The following is a 15583-nucleotide window of genomic DNA, read 5'->3' as shown; positions in this document are numbered from 1 at the left end:
TTCACCTGAGCTGGATGCTGCAGGGTTGTCTCTTCTGTGGGTTGTGTATGTCCTCCTGTTGTAGTTGAGCTTTAATTGCTGCTTGAATATCAGTAGGAGTGATTGGCCCTTGGGCTGATTGGTTGTGAGAACTGGCTGTGGCTATAGTGGAGAGCTGTGTAGGAGCTGACCCTATGGAGCAGGATTCACTTTAGCAGGGCTATGGCACCTGATGAGTCTATTTTGGGTGTGTCATTTGTGGAGGTGGTTGGTTGGTGCTCTGGTGTAGTCTGAATCTGGCCACCAGGTATGTTGGTTCTGAAGCTTCTTGGGAGGTGCTTAGGTGAAGGCCAAGTTCAGCTACTGCTGTGCCCTGCCTGGGGCCCCTTGGTATGAGTGATCTGTAGATGATTGCCATTTGTGCTCTGTTTGGAGGTGCCTAGGAGGGGCTAAGCTGCAAAACATGGCTGGCTGCCACTAGTGTCAGGCTTAGAGCTGCTTATGAAGTGCTACAGGGCACACTGAGGCCAGATACTGCTTTTTGGGAACATCCACAGCATGAGGCAAGACAAGCCATTTGCATAGAAAAGCCACTGAAAGTGGCTTGGGTGGGCCTGCAAGTTGGGTGGAGTGGGGTCCCAGCTATTCACCAGGACAGAGTGAATGGTGTTAGCTAGGTTGATGAAAACTCATATATGGTGACTGCTTGTGTCTGCATGGTAGGCTGGGCGGTAGGCTCAACAAAAGAACAATGGCTTCTGCCAGCACATCTCTATGGGAAGAAGATACCCCTCCAACTCCTGCGCTAAAGTCAAACAATTCAGTTACTCCCTGTATGTCCCTGGTACCTGGGATTCCACCTTCTGTCTCACTCAGCCACAATCTCCACTGGTTTTCACAGCCAGATATTATGGGGACTTCTCTTTCCAATACTGGAACCCTGACCTGGTTAGCTTGGAGTGAGCATGAGACCCCTTGCTCCTCCGGGAGACCTACATAGCCAAAATATCCCTCCTGATATGGGTATGGGACTAGTTCATTCTGTGTTTCCACCCTTCCTACCAGTCTCAGTGTGGCTTCTTCTGTAAATTCTTAGTTATAGGACTTCTGTTCAGCTAGACTTCAGGCAATTCTCAATGCTTGTTTTGTAGTTTAGTTGTAATTTTAATGTGTTCATGAAAAGAGGCAAGCACAGTGTTTACCTGCTCGACCATCTTGAACGGGACACAAAATGGCAATTCTTAAACCTGATAAAATGCCTAGTGCCCTCACTAGTAGTATACCCTCATCTCACTCCACTTGATTCTTACACAAAGTTCCTTTATGCATTCAAAAGGAATTTATCAAGCATCTATTGCGTGCCAAGTGCTAATCTGGTCACTGAAGACACAGGTCACATTTTAGTAGGATCAAACAATATGTAAACAACAAATTGCCACATCATGTGTTAAAGGATAACTGAGATATATGTTAGGTCCATAAATCCAAAGAAAGATGACTAACTTGTCCAGGCATTTTGTTAAAAGTTTACAGTCAAATCATGAAGCAGATATGCAAATGAATAATTAAAGTGCAGTATCATAGAAATCATTAAAGCTTAATCATTCACAAAAGACAATATGAGCACCAAGTCTACCTGGTAGTCTTAGGGAAATCTGTACAAAGATTACATTTGAAGTTGCTCTTAAAAGAGGAGTTTTCCAGGAAGAAGCAGTGGGGAATGACTAGCATTCACTGAGGGTTTACTATGAAACAGTTATTGTTCTGAACTTTTTACATATGTTCTTAGCAAGCTTCAGAAACTTTTGTAATATTACACAGTTAGAAGATTGTAAGGCCAAAGTTTGAACCCATTTAGTGTGAATATAGATTCTCAAATCATAAGGGATTCTGGAAAGGCAGCTAAAGTATGAATAACTTTAATGAACACCAGAGTACCCACTTAATATGTGACCACATCTCAAATTGAAGGTTGATTGATCTGCCAAATTATTAATTTATTAGTGGGTTAAAAGTTACTTTTGTATAATTTGGGTAATTCCTGTGGCTCAAAATATATTAAACCAAACAGACTGAAAAAAATTAAGATGTTGAGTTGAGTTACTAGAAAAGAATCTCTATGTCAGCTCTTAGTTAAATGAATACTTTGAATACTGTCACTGAGAAGCTTGATAAAACTTTACATCTTGTAAAATATGGCTAAGGAAGGAATAGACATCAATGCTGTTAGCAGGAAAGATCAATAATGAATTAATTCAAATATTATTACTGGTCCATGGAATAATCCCCTTTAAGATTTGGCCATCTCTTTCCTTTATTATTCTTTAATTAGGTCTTTTTCTTTTTGGTTATTATATTGTCACCCAGATTAGTTTAACACCACAGGTCTTAAAATCTGGTTGCATCTACTTCATTAGGAGACAGTGATCTAAACTTAAGTGCAAATGCTATTTTTGAAATGTAAGACTATGATTGACTTTTAGCAAAAGACTATAAAAGGACTGTTAAAACAATTTTGCATACCCTGTCCATATGAAATTTATGACTATACTCAGTCTTAGAAACAAAGGATACTGTGTCTCACTTTCTCTCTGGAGGCCTGTGTCTATGTTTTTGTGGATATATAAAGTGTGATCAAAAGATGGGGTGAATGCTTAAATTAAAAGGAAAATTATGACAGTAAAAGACACATTGCCATTACTTCCCCTCAAAATACTCCCCCTCACTTCAAACATACTTATCCCATTATTCTTGCCACTTTCAGAAAGAGTTCTGGAAGTCCTCTTTCATGAGTGTCTCTACTTCATCCTCCATCATGAAAATGCTCTACGTCACACATTGCTCCTGATTTGGCAATTTCTGTCAAATAAAAATATTATGGTGTGTCCACATCCACCTTATTTACTTGATCTGGTCCTATGGAACTTCTGGTTCTTCCCCAAAGTCAAAATGACCATGACAGGAAAACCTTTTGAATTGACTCAGAACATTGAGGCAACCATGACAGTGCAACTAAAGACACAAAAGAGGACTTCCAGAACTGCTTCAGAAAGTGGCAAGAACAATGGGATAACTATGTTTCAGGTGAGGGGGGAGTATTTGGAGGGAGATTAATGGCAATGTGTCTTTTACTGTATATAAGTTTTTTATTTAAACATGTGCCTTTTTTTTTTTAAATCACACTTCGTACTTACTGGGATGCACCAGAAGGATTGCTGTTTTTCTCTTGACTGGACCAACTTGACAAGTCAGGCCCAAGTCCATGCCAAACTGAAAACTCCTGTAATGATGCCCACCCTCCTTTTCTGCTCTCTGAATATGTTCTACCTTTGTTAGAGTATTGAGAAGCTAGAATCTCCCATTTTCTTTTGTTCTAGGTGAAATTAGAATTTGCTTTTATTTTACTAATACAATGTAAGTCTGTGTTTTTTGTGTAAAGGTCCATTAGTGCACTATTCACATTTTTGGAGGTCTCTAATCTCTAATTTTTATCCAATACCTAGAAATATTCCTGGCATGATGTTGAACACCCTCAATAAATGTTTTTTGATTGGCTTGATCAGTGAGTATATAATTAATTGGAAACCTACTTTGAGCCAAACCTTGGAAGAGGTCTTGTGGAAGATTCAAGAGATAACAATGACTAGATATATTCTGTAAAGAAATTTAAAAACTAGCTTGGGCACAAAATATTGACACATTTTCAATTAATTTATTAACAACTATACAAAGCAGCATACAATTACAGTAGTCATCCCTTATCCATGGGGAATGTGTTCCAAGGCCCCCAGCAGATGCCTGACATTGTGGATAGTACCAAACCCTACATTTTTTATGTTTTTTCCTATATATGCATATCTATGATAAAATTTAACTTATAAGTTAGGTACAGTAAGAGATTAACAATAATAACTAATGATAAAATAGAACAATTATAACAATATACTGTAATAAAAGTTATTTAAATGTGGTTCTTTCTCTCTTTCAAAATATCTTATTGTACTGTACTCATCTTTTCACTTAAAGGAAGCAGTTTATGGTTGTCTTTGGCATATCCGAATTGCCAGCATCACTACTCTTGTGATTTGGGGCCATTATTAAGCAAAGTAAGAATTATTTGAACACAGGCACTACAATACCATGACAGTAGAGCTGATAACTAAGATGGTTACTAAGTGACTAACAGGTGGATAGCATATAAATTAGATGCACTGAATAAAGGGATGATTCACATCCCAGGAGGGATAGAGCAGGACAGCACAGGATTTCATCATGTTACTCAGTATAGCAAGCAATTAAAAACTTATGAATTGCTTATTTATGGAATTTTCCATTTAATATTTTTAGACTGCAGTTGGTTATGGGTAACTGAATCACGGAAAATAAAACCATGGATAAAGGAGAACTATTGTAATTGTAAAATTAAATTTCACAAGGTAGAAGTTCTAAGTATTATTAAGTGCTTTCAGTACTTTTTGAGTAAATAGAATATTAAATTATTCATATTACCAATGAATTGTACATTTGCATATTCATAGGAACATTAGACCATGCTATATTTTGCCAGTATAACTGAAGCTCAGTCAATAATTTTCTTTCAGAAGATAATGAACAATCTTTTGTACAGCATAGAGAATATAGTCAATAATATTATAATAACAGTGTAGGGTGCCAGATGAGTACTAGACTAATCAGAAGGATAACTTCATAAATTACATAGATGTCTAACCACTATGCTGTACACCTGAAACTAATGTAAAAATAATATTGAATGTTAACTGTAACTGAAATTTAAAAAAGAAAAAAGCTCTTCTCTGAACTAGTTGGTGATATGAACCTGAAGATACAAAAAGATTATAAATCATTTTGTAAAAATGTAATTTTATGACTTGCAATTTTATAGCCATTAAATAAAGATACAAATTATAAAGCACTCCATATAGGATTTGATTTAGTGAATAGATTTTTAAAAGAGAGTTTTAAATTATCATAGCAAATGTTTGAAATGTAGTTTGAGCTTTTAAATATCACTTTGTTCTCTGAGGGTAGCTTAAACATTTTCAAAAATGTATTCACATTATTGCATAACAAAAGATTTCCTCTATAAACATCAAGAAACTAAACTTAATCAAAGGTTATTTCACAATTGTAAGAATTCTGAAATTAAAAAAACCTGAATTATGTATGCATTCAACAAACATTTTACAGAGAATCAAACAAGTGCCAGGTAATACCCCAGGTACTTGGGATAAATCAGTGAACAAAGCAAAAAAAACCTTTATGTCTTCTTTGAATTTAGGTTCTAGCATGGAAGGTTTATGAGATTTTAGCTACATTCAGAAATGGAGTGAGGGTGAGAAACATTTACTTAACCCAAAGACAATAATAGCCTTTTAAAGTCTATGGTACAAAGTAATTTGGTAAGATATCGTGGCTGTTATATTTCAAGAGGGCAAAATAGGAATATTCATTTTTGATTCCATATCACTCTTTTATTCTCTTTATGTCTGTACATATACTGTATTGCACTGTGTGTGTTTGTGAGTGTGTTGCGTGTGTGTTTGGCAGAAGATGTAAAGGAAGTGTTTTGTAATTGTGGCTTCTGTCTCCCCATTGTTTCTTACAAATATTTCTGTTTGTCTTTTTCATTTTTTTCTGTCTCTTAGTCTGTCAACCTTATGCCTCTTAATATAGCCTCTGCTTCTTTCATTTATCTCCTTTAATTTCTCAGCAATACTCTGCGATAAATACTTTTATTATTTCCATTTTATAGCTGCAAACACAAGACATGGGGTTGTTGCTACTTTACCAAGATCACCCAACTCATAAGACAAAGTCCAGATATTCTGATTCTAAATCCATGTATATTTTCATTACACCACAATTTTTCACATTTGTCTCTTAAAAAAATTAAGAACCAAATTCTAGATATGATGAAGTAAACACACAACCATTTTCTCCTCTAGATGCAACAATAAAACCTGCACATAGTACATGGTGCAGCTATTTGAGGTCTCTGAAAAGTAGATATGAGCAAGCTTATCAGGAAAGAACACCCGAATTTGAAGTATAACTGAACCAATGGTGAGTGTACCACTGTTTTCCTCCAGTGTTTCATAGCCTGAATTCAGTGCTACCCAAAATGGCAGTGAGCAGAGAGAGAGAGAGAGAGAGAGAGAGAGAAAGAGAGAGAAACAGATATCCAGGATAAACCCACTAGTTCTGACTCAAGAAGAAGAGGGGACTCCTAAAGGTCAGAGGCAGTGGGAAAAATCCTTCAGGGTTTTTTCTCTCCTTTCTCTCCATTCATTTGACTTGTCAAGTGCTGCTAAAACAAAATTATGAATATATTCAGTGGGATATAAAAAAGAACCAAAGCCTCATATTATTTAAGTGCCAAAAAAATAAACCAAAATTACTCAACATATGAATAACCACAAAAATTTCAACTCACATGCAGAAAAACAATTAACAGATGCCAGTGACAAGGTAATACAGATTTTAGAATTCTCTGAAAAGATATTCAAAACAGCTATTATTATACTGCTCAACCATGAAATCATAAATATGTTTGAACCAATATAAAATGGAAAGAATCAGCAAAGTAATATGAAGCATAAAGAAAAACCAAAAGAAAATTTTAGGACAAAAAAAAGTTATAACAAAAAATAAGTCACTGGATCGACTCAATAGCAGAATGGAGATAACAAAGAGTTAGTGCTTTTAAAGATAGATCAACTGAAGTTATTTAATATGAACAACAAAAGGATAAAAAAAGATGAAAAAAATTTAGCAGAGCTTCATGGACCTGTATAACAAAAGAGGAGCTAATGTTTATGCAATTGGAGTTCCTGAAATAGAGGAGAAAGAGTGTGATGCTGAAAAATCGTTGAAGAAATAATGGCTGACAACTTACCAAGTTTGATGAAAGACATTAACTCACAGATTCAAGAAACTAAACAACTGCCAAACAAGATAAAAACCAAAGAAATCTATGCCCAGGCACATCATAATCAAACTGTTGAGAACTAAAAAGCAGCCAGGAAAAAAAATGACACATTACAGGGGGAAAATAGTTCAAATGACTATAGATTTTTCATTAGAAACTATATAGGTCAGAAAGAAGTGGTACAAATCATTTCAAGTGTTTAAAGAAAAGAATTGACAACCCAGTATTCTAAATATATCCAACTTAAATATTATTCAGAAATGAAGGTGAAATAAAGACATTCTCAAATGATGGAACACAAAGGGAATTCATGGCCAGCAGACCTTTTCTAAAAGAATGGCTAAAGGAATTTCTTAAAACAGAAAGGAAATAATACAAGGAAACTTCAAACATCAGGAAGAAAAAAAAAACAATGGAAAGAGTAAAATTATGGGTAAATACAATAGACAATTCTTCTCTTGAGTTTTTTAAAATATATTTGACTGTTGAAAGGGAGAAGTATAGCATTATCTGATGGGGTCGTTAATATATGTGGATGTAATATATATAAGAACTACAACAAGAAGAGAGGACTATAAAGGACCTGTATGGTGGTAAGGTTTCTATATTCCACATTAAGTAGTAAAATATTGATTCTAGATATACTGTGAAATAGATGCATATGTATTTCATAATGCCTAGAGCAACTACTAAAAAAGTTATGTAAAGGTATATATAGTCAGAATCGCAACACATAAAATAAAATGGAAAACTAAACAATATTCAAATAATCCAAAAGCAAGCAGGAGAGGGAAAACAGAGGAAAGAAAGATAGATGGCACAAACAGAAAATAAATAATAAAATGGCAGCCCTAAATCCAAAAACTCCTGGATATTTGCTCTAGAGAGATGCAATCTATGTTTGCACAAATACCAATACAAGAATGTTTATAGCAGCTATATTTATAATTGCCCCAAACTGGAAAGAACCATGATATACTGCAATGGGTAAATAGATATACAAACTGTTGTCCATTAACACAATGAAATACTCCTCAACAATAAAAAGGAAAAAACAATGGAAATAAATATGAAGAATATTATGTTGAATGCAAGAATCCAGTCTCCAAAGATTACATGCTGTATGATTCTAGATATATGACATTGTTGAAAAAATAAACTATAGGAACAGAAAACAGATTAGTGGTTGCCAGAGGTTGGGAGTTGGGGGAGGGTGTGACTATAAAAGTTTAACACAATGAAGTCTTGGGAGGTAGTGGAACAGTTTTGCATACTGATTGTTGTGGTGGTTACACAAATATATACATGTGTTAAAATACATAGAACTGTATATCAAATGAAAAAAAGTCAATTTTACTACATGATAGTAAAAATAAACATATAATTAACTTGTCACTTACATGGCCTAGGTATTTATTTCTCTGTTAGTGGCCCCGAATAGGCTAAAAAACATTTCCAATCCTGGACAGTTTTAAGCTAACATGATTTTTTTTTAACACTGGAACTACAAACTACAATGGATGTCATGAATTTCCTAATTATTCTTCTCTGCTAATAATATTAGATTCTGTTCAGTCTTTAGGTGAGAAATAGCCTCAATATTTCAGTATGACACTGTGCACTATTTGGTATGTTTTCATTAAGTAATCAATTGACTGTGTCACCTCTATAAAAGAGAGGTTTTTATTTCAGCACATGATAAGGATTGCTACCTAGATTTTAGTGCTTTTAAAGCCATTAAGATGAGCAGTTGTTAAAGTGAAGATACTTAATTGGAAACCATGTTTGTGGGTAGGTGGGAACCCCAGATGTATTTCTCTTAATTTGCAGTGTTTATGACCTTTAATCAAACACAGAGCTTTTCTGTTTTGGTCCCTTTCTAAGAGCACAAGGATGGCAAATAACATGGTTGCTAGTGATTGTCCTGAGAAGGTTGTGTCTGCAATAGCGTCTAATAACTAAAAAGCTTTGGTTCTAGTAACACAATAACCTTACTGTCTATCTTTCTTCAATAATAGCCCTGCTGTTCTTGGGTGCCAGTCTTTTATTAAAAGTAGAAACTATTTTTGCTGGAAAACTATATATATATATATATATATATATATATATATATATATATATATATATATATATATATATATATAAAACACAATAAAACAATCCTTTCATTAGATCTTATGTTTGAAGACAGGGACTTCCACCAGGTTTGTGTTATGTATAGTTTTGATAATAAGTGCATTATTTGTTTGAGTTAATTGAAGCCATTTGCTAAAAACCATAAAAACCCAATTAAAATTCTCAGCCCTGATCAGTAAGCCTGTCAGGAGTTCTCTGTAGTGAGGAGGGAATGTGTTGTGACTGATGGGAGCCGAGACTGGTCCAAAGGTAGAGACTAGGGAAAGAAACAGGGCAAAATGATTAGCTGCCTTTAGTATAGAACACAGTCCAAATCACCAAGTTCCAGGAATGTGAGGGAGCACATTTTAATCTAGGTCATCATTCATTTGTTTGTTCAGTCAATAAGTATTTGTTGACACTACTCTGTGTCATGCACTATTCCAGGTGTTGGGGATACTGCGGTGAACCAAATAGCCAAAATTATTCTTGTGAAATTTGTAATTTTAGCAAAAGGTGAAAGACACTAAACAGGTAAATAAGATCATTTCAAGTAGTTGCAAGTAATATCAAAGAAACAAAACAGAGTAATGTGGTAAAGAATGACTAAGGATGAGAATGGGGGTAGGGTTGGGGAGACTATTTTACATATGAGGATCAAGGGGACATTTGAGCTGAGACCTAAATAATGAGACAGAGGCAGGCATGAAAAGATCTAGGCTGAAGAAACTGCAAACCCAAAAATCCTAAGATGAGAACAAGTTTGGCAAATGTGGCTACAGTATTAGAGAAGTAGCTAGGGAGAAAGACCACTTATGCTTTTGGGAGCCATAGTAAGCAGTTTGCATTTTATTATCAGTACAATGACAAGCCATTGGATAATTTATAGTGAAGAGGGAATAATCTAATTTACATTTTTTAAACAATTAGGATTTGGCTATTGTGACGAGAGTGGTTTTTAAAGGGCAAGAGTGGAAGCAGGGAAACCAGTGAAAGGAATAGTGCATTAACCTGGGGAGGAGAAGATGGTGACTTAGGCCAGGGTAATGGAAATGCAGATAGAGGAAAGTGGATGCTCTCAAGATATATTTCATAGATATTATCGACAAGACTTAATGATGGATTGTATGTGGACTGTGAACAAAAGAGGAATCAAGAACGACTGAAGTTTGTACCTTGAGCAATTTTATTGAAGATAGAAGCATTTACAGAGATGGGGACACATCAATTCTTTTATTGAGGGAGGTGGGAGACAAGAAAGCCTTCTGTTTTGAATGTTTTAATTTGAGAGGCTTATTAGACATCAAGTGGACATGCCAAACTGGCAGTTCAGTATGTTGATGTAAGAAACATCCAAAGCTGTAGAGAATTTTTATAAGAATTTATCTGAGCCAAACTGAAAACTTTTGCTGGGAAGCAAGATCTCAAATGCTCCAGAGAATAACAGCTTCTTTTATGTATTTGAAATTAAGGAGGGAACATAAGGAAGGTTACATGGAGGTGGGGAAAAAAAAGGTAGGGATTGGATTACAAGGTAGTTAACAAGATTATGTGCTCTCCTTAAGGTGGTTACAGCTTATTTCAAAGGTGTGTTAACCTACATGCACAGAAACAATTGACAGAGTTTGCTTAAACCAAAGATAAAACTTTTACTAAAGAAGTTACTTACTTGGGGTGTGACTACCCACCATGACCTGCCCAGTTAGGAATTTATGATCAGATCACCCCTTGAGGTTATTTTATACAGAACCTCTTTTTTCCAATCACAAATATGTATATGAGGATGGAAATCATAAGAGGGCCTGAGGCTATAGATATAAATTTAGGAGTCACTAATACTATGGAAATCATAGATGAAAATGTGATCCAGTCTGGAGGATTCTAAAAAGCATCAGTCTAAATGTTAAACAGTTGTCACAACTGCAGATAAAAACACTCCAAATTGATACTGTAATAGAAAAGCTACATCCAGTGTACAGTTGGGGGCGAGGAATGGAGGGCTCAATTTTATTCCTAGTTCAATAGGAACCTATTGGAGTGTTTTGAGCAAGAAGGTTATATTTGATTTACATTTATAAAAAGTCTCTTAGGGGAATCATGTGCTTGAACGAATCATAGAAGGACAAGAGAAAGAACAGGGTATGCTAGCATTACCATAGACTCAAAGGGTCCACTTGCATGTGCACATCCAAGTCAAAAAAGACATGAGCAGGAGTTTGCAGAAAAGGAAGTAAAGATTGGCCCTAAGCCCAGAGCTAGTGCTATCAATACCCTGGCTTCCTGATGGCCTCTAGTAGCTAGGTTATATAAGGAAAAAAATCATTAATTGTGGTTACTATGAAAGTTGGGGTTGTGGACTCTACTGATTAGTCAGGGCTAAGGCAGAGAGCTAAGCTCATCATGGCTTCAAGTCCTGGTGTCAGTCATGGCATTGTTCAATCTGGTTTCTAGGGGATGTGATCTGGTCCATTGAGCTGTTCAGCTTTCTTGAGTTCAGAGCTGAAACATAACTTAGTCCAAGGTGTTAACTTCGTTTGACTAAAACCTTATTCTAGTTTGAGGTTTGGTTATTGCATCTTGGTCATGGTTGATAGACCTGAAGCTTTATTCCTAAGTGAGTTTGCCACAGACCAAAACCTAATGTACTAAGGCTTTAATGATTAAAAGGAGTGGACATACAGTATAAACACAGGTAGGAAGATCTAGGGAAAAGAATGCAGGTAAGTTATAGGTCTATCAGGCTAAACAAAGCTAGCTTGGATTAAAGCAGAATGCATGCTAAAGAAATGAAGTTCAGCCTTTCCATTTGCCTGCAGCCATTAGGTAAGCCAAGATGGGCACTTATCAGTACATCCAGGAGCTATGGAGGTAGAAGCAGTCTGGTGTAATAAGGTTTCTTCTCAAGGTGCACTGCTGGCAGTACCTCCAGCTCTCTGTGCTCACAGGGCCCCCACCCCACCCAGCCTGATAAAGCGCACAGGCGGGAAAACAAGGCCAAGAAAGGTTATATTATATATCGGATTCATGTGTGCTGTGGTGGCCACAAAGCCCAGCTCCTAAAGGTGTGACATATGGCACGCCTGTCCCTCATGGTGTTAGCCAGCTAAAGTTTGCTGGAAGCCTTCAGTCTGTTGCCGAGGAGTGAGCTGGACACCACTGTGGGGCTCTGAGAGTCCTGAATTCTTACTGGGTTGGTGAAGATTCCACCTACAAATTCTTTGAGGTTATCCTCATTGATCCATTCCATAAAGTTATCAGATGGAAGCCTGACACCCAATGGATCACCAAACCAGTCCATAAGCATAGGGAGATGCGAGGGCTGACATCTACAGACTGCAAGAGCCGTGGCCTTGGAAAAGGCCACAAGTTCCACCATACTATTGGTGGTTCTCGCCGTGCAGCTGGGAGAAGGTGCAATACTCTCCAGCTCCACCATTACCGTTAATATGCATAATGCTTGTAAAATCCTTACCTAATAAACAATTTAGGACAGTCCAACAAAAGAAAAAGGAAATGAAGTTCATGTATGGTTACCATTCCTCCCTTTTTTTTTTTTTGTCAGTCCTAAGTCTCGAGGGAGTAGGTGCTATCGCCGCTTTGGATGCTTCCTGCTGGAAATGGGTGATGTCTGGGTTGAGAAGAACAAAACCTTTTGATACGAAGTTGGAAATGTTCTTGGGTCCCTGGTTTTGGATCCATGGTGTCTATTAATATCAGGTTGCTATTCCTAGCTGCCCTGAGGCAACAATTGAAGAGACAACAACCTCTAACCAGAATTGCTACCGCACCTAAGATGAAAAGTATTATAGTTGTACCCCAGTGACCAGGGAGTGAAGACAGCCATCGGGTAAAAGCATGCATGTAAGAAATGTCATTTACCTTGTCTATAGCAGTGCTCATATTACCTAACAAATCCGAGATATTAGCATCTTTGCCTGAGATATCAGTACAGCATTCCTGTCTCATTAATGCACATGTTCCCTCTTGGGTGCTGTTAAGATATCAAGAGCCATACAATTTAGAAGTACTAATTTCTGCATTTGTGCCATTTACTGATTTAAGAGAAATATGCTCTGCCTTGAGCTGTTGAGTGCAGTTGCAGTAACTTTAGCCAGTGCGTGGCTTTCTAGCTTGGCAGAATCCCAGTGTATTGGAGAGAAAGAATAAAGACTGGTCATTCCCACCATGCCATGTTTCTTGGCCATCAAGATTTGAAAGCCAGCAAGTTATGGGGACTTTCAGGGATGGTCTTATACATTCTTCTTGGGAAGGACAGAAATCCTGATGTATAATAACCTATTCATCTATAAGAGAGATAAGGCCATAGGTTGGACCCATGAACCCATATGACCTCTTTTGATGCCAGGTATGCTCTGGAAGAGAGATGCATTTTCTCTCCCAGTCCAGCCAGTGTCCAGGTACTTATGTATGTAATGACAAGTGTTTGGGGAGACCCATCCTACTTGTGGAAAACCAAGGCCAGATTGATTGGTCCAGTGTATGTAAAAAGGGAGCATGCTACTTAAAAGCCCTTGTTCTGCACAGAGCCATCCAAATCCATCCCAGGTATGAAAACTAAAGGAAATGAAGAAGCATTAGTTCATTTATGAATTAGGTAAAAAATGTTTCTTTGTCTTACAGTAGTCAAATGTGTATTCCTCAGGATGGGAGGATGGGGAAAGAGGTCCCAATTTAGCTGTGGTGACTTGTTGAGCCAACGTTCCCAATCTGAAAAGTTGAAGGGATGAATGATTCATGGCATTCCCTCTGCACTGGACAAAGGGAGCAGCCTGCGAGCCAGCAGTCTGATTGGTTGTGTACATCAGCATAGGTGGCAGCCCAGGACAGGAAGGCATTGCCTGCAGTAAACAAGGTTTGGAAGAAGATGCAGTTAAAAATTAGAGGGTCAGTACTCATTATGAACCCCAGATAAGTGAGCCCTTTATCCTGATTCAGAAGAGAAACCCTTCTCTTCTGAAGAGTAGCCTGCAATCTGAGATGGGCTCCCTGGAGTTATGCTGATGGTTGGGAAGTAGTTTTTAATTATGTTGTAGTAGGAAAATCCACAAGAGGCTTTATTCGAGAATGATGAATCCACAGCTTAATTCTTTGCAACTTGACAGAAGAATGAGTGGTTAGTAAAATCTGATAGGGCCCTCCTGAACTAGGTTCAAGTTGATCATCAGGATGTTTATTTTTCCAAAATTTTAAGAACACCCAGTCTCCAGAATTAAGAAGGTGTAAGGAACTATACATAGGGTACTTATTTCATCCTGTTGGAGGTGAATTTATGAAGAGCAGTTAAGGTCAAACCCAAAGATTGTACATACTTTATAGTGTCTAATTCTTTAGTCTATAAATCATGAAGAAATTTAAGATTTTTTTAAAGACATAAGAAGGGTCTTCTGTATAACATTTCATAAGGACTCGATTGGGCCATGCTTCTAGGAGCTACTCTGGTCCTAAGCAGGGCTATAGGCAATAACTTATCCCATCTTAAGTTTGACTCTTGGCAGATCTTGGCGATTTTTTTCTTTAAAGTATGGTTCATTTTTTATTCTCAATTTTTCTGGGAGATTGGGGTATCCAAGAGATGTGAAATTTCCATTGTATCCTTAAGAGCTTGTTTGTCATCTTCCTCAGTCCTCTTGGTTTCAAAGTGGTGGCCAGCATTTAGGCATGTAGTTTTATTTCTTGTTTCTTCTCCTTTTTGGAAGCCTGGTCTTGATTATTAAAAACCTTGAAAGCAATTTCTATTAATTGTGATGTTGGCATTCCATAGGCCCACTCAACCTTTTGTAGTTTCTTCTGAATATCTGAAGCACTCTGAGTTCAAGTTGTTTAGTTTTTCTTTGATAGTTAAGAAGGCATTGCAAATCCATTCTAAAAACTCAGATGGGTTTTCCTCCACTTGTTCTTTGAACAATTAAACTTTATTGGAATTTCTTTGTTCAGGCACTCCCTTACTTAACCCAGCAAGGATACATTCTCTTCTATTATGTCCAAACCTTGATAAATCCCCATCATTAACATTCCATCTGGGGTTAATTGTGGGGATGGCCAGAAACGCCTCATCTTTGACCATGTTCTGAGGGTTCTCATTGTGAAGGCAGTTAGCTTCCTCCTTAGCTTTTTCTAAGATAGTTTGCTGTTCCTCAGCAGTGAGGAGAGTATTTAGCATTTGTTGTATGTCTATCCAAGCTGGGTTATGGGAAGTAAAAATAGAGGTAAAGAGACTTTCCATCCTTGAAAAGTCATCTCTATATGCTGGCATAGTGCTTCTCCAGTTAAGGAGATCTGAGATGGAAAAGGGAGCATACACCCATACCATTCCTGCCAGCTGGCAATTTGTATCCAGTCCTCCTATTAGCATCAGTCTTTTTTGTTAAGATTTTATTGGAAAATTAGGGGAGGGAGCAGCATTGGGGAATCGGGGAAGGGGAACAGACAAGTTGCTGTCATTTTGTTCTTCAGTCTAGTTGTGGAGGACGTTGCTTCACTGGCGCTTACGGCAGGCTACTGCAGCCTACACCGTTGCTG

General features: G+C 37.2%; 1 pseudogene; it reads left to right on the top strand.

Moving 5' to 3' along the window:
- The first annotated feature begins 11876 nt into the window (after positions 1-11876).
- LOC109376037 (60S ribosomal protein L15-like) lies at positions 11877-12488 on the top strand (annotated as a pseudogene).
- The last annotated feature ends 3095 nt before the right edge of the window (positions 12489-15583 follow it).

The sequence above is a fragment of the Hipposideros armiger genome, unplaced genomic scaffold (assembly GCF_001890085.2).
Source record: "Hipposideros armiger isolate ML-2016 unplaced genomic scaffold, ASM189008v1 scaffold_1037, whole genome shotgun sequence".
Taxonomy (NCBI): Eukaryota; Metazoa; Chordata; class Mammalia; order Chiroptera; family Hipposideridae; genus Hipposideros; species Hipposideros armiger.
The sequence above is the reverse complement of the archived record's forward strand: the minus strand, read 5'-3'. Positions and strand labels throughout refer to the sequence as shown.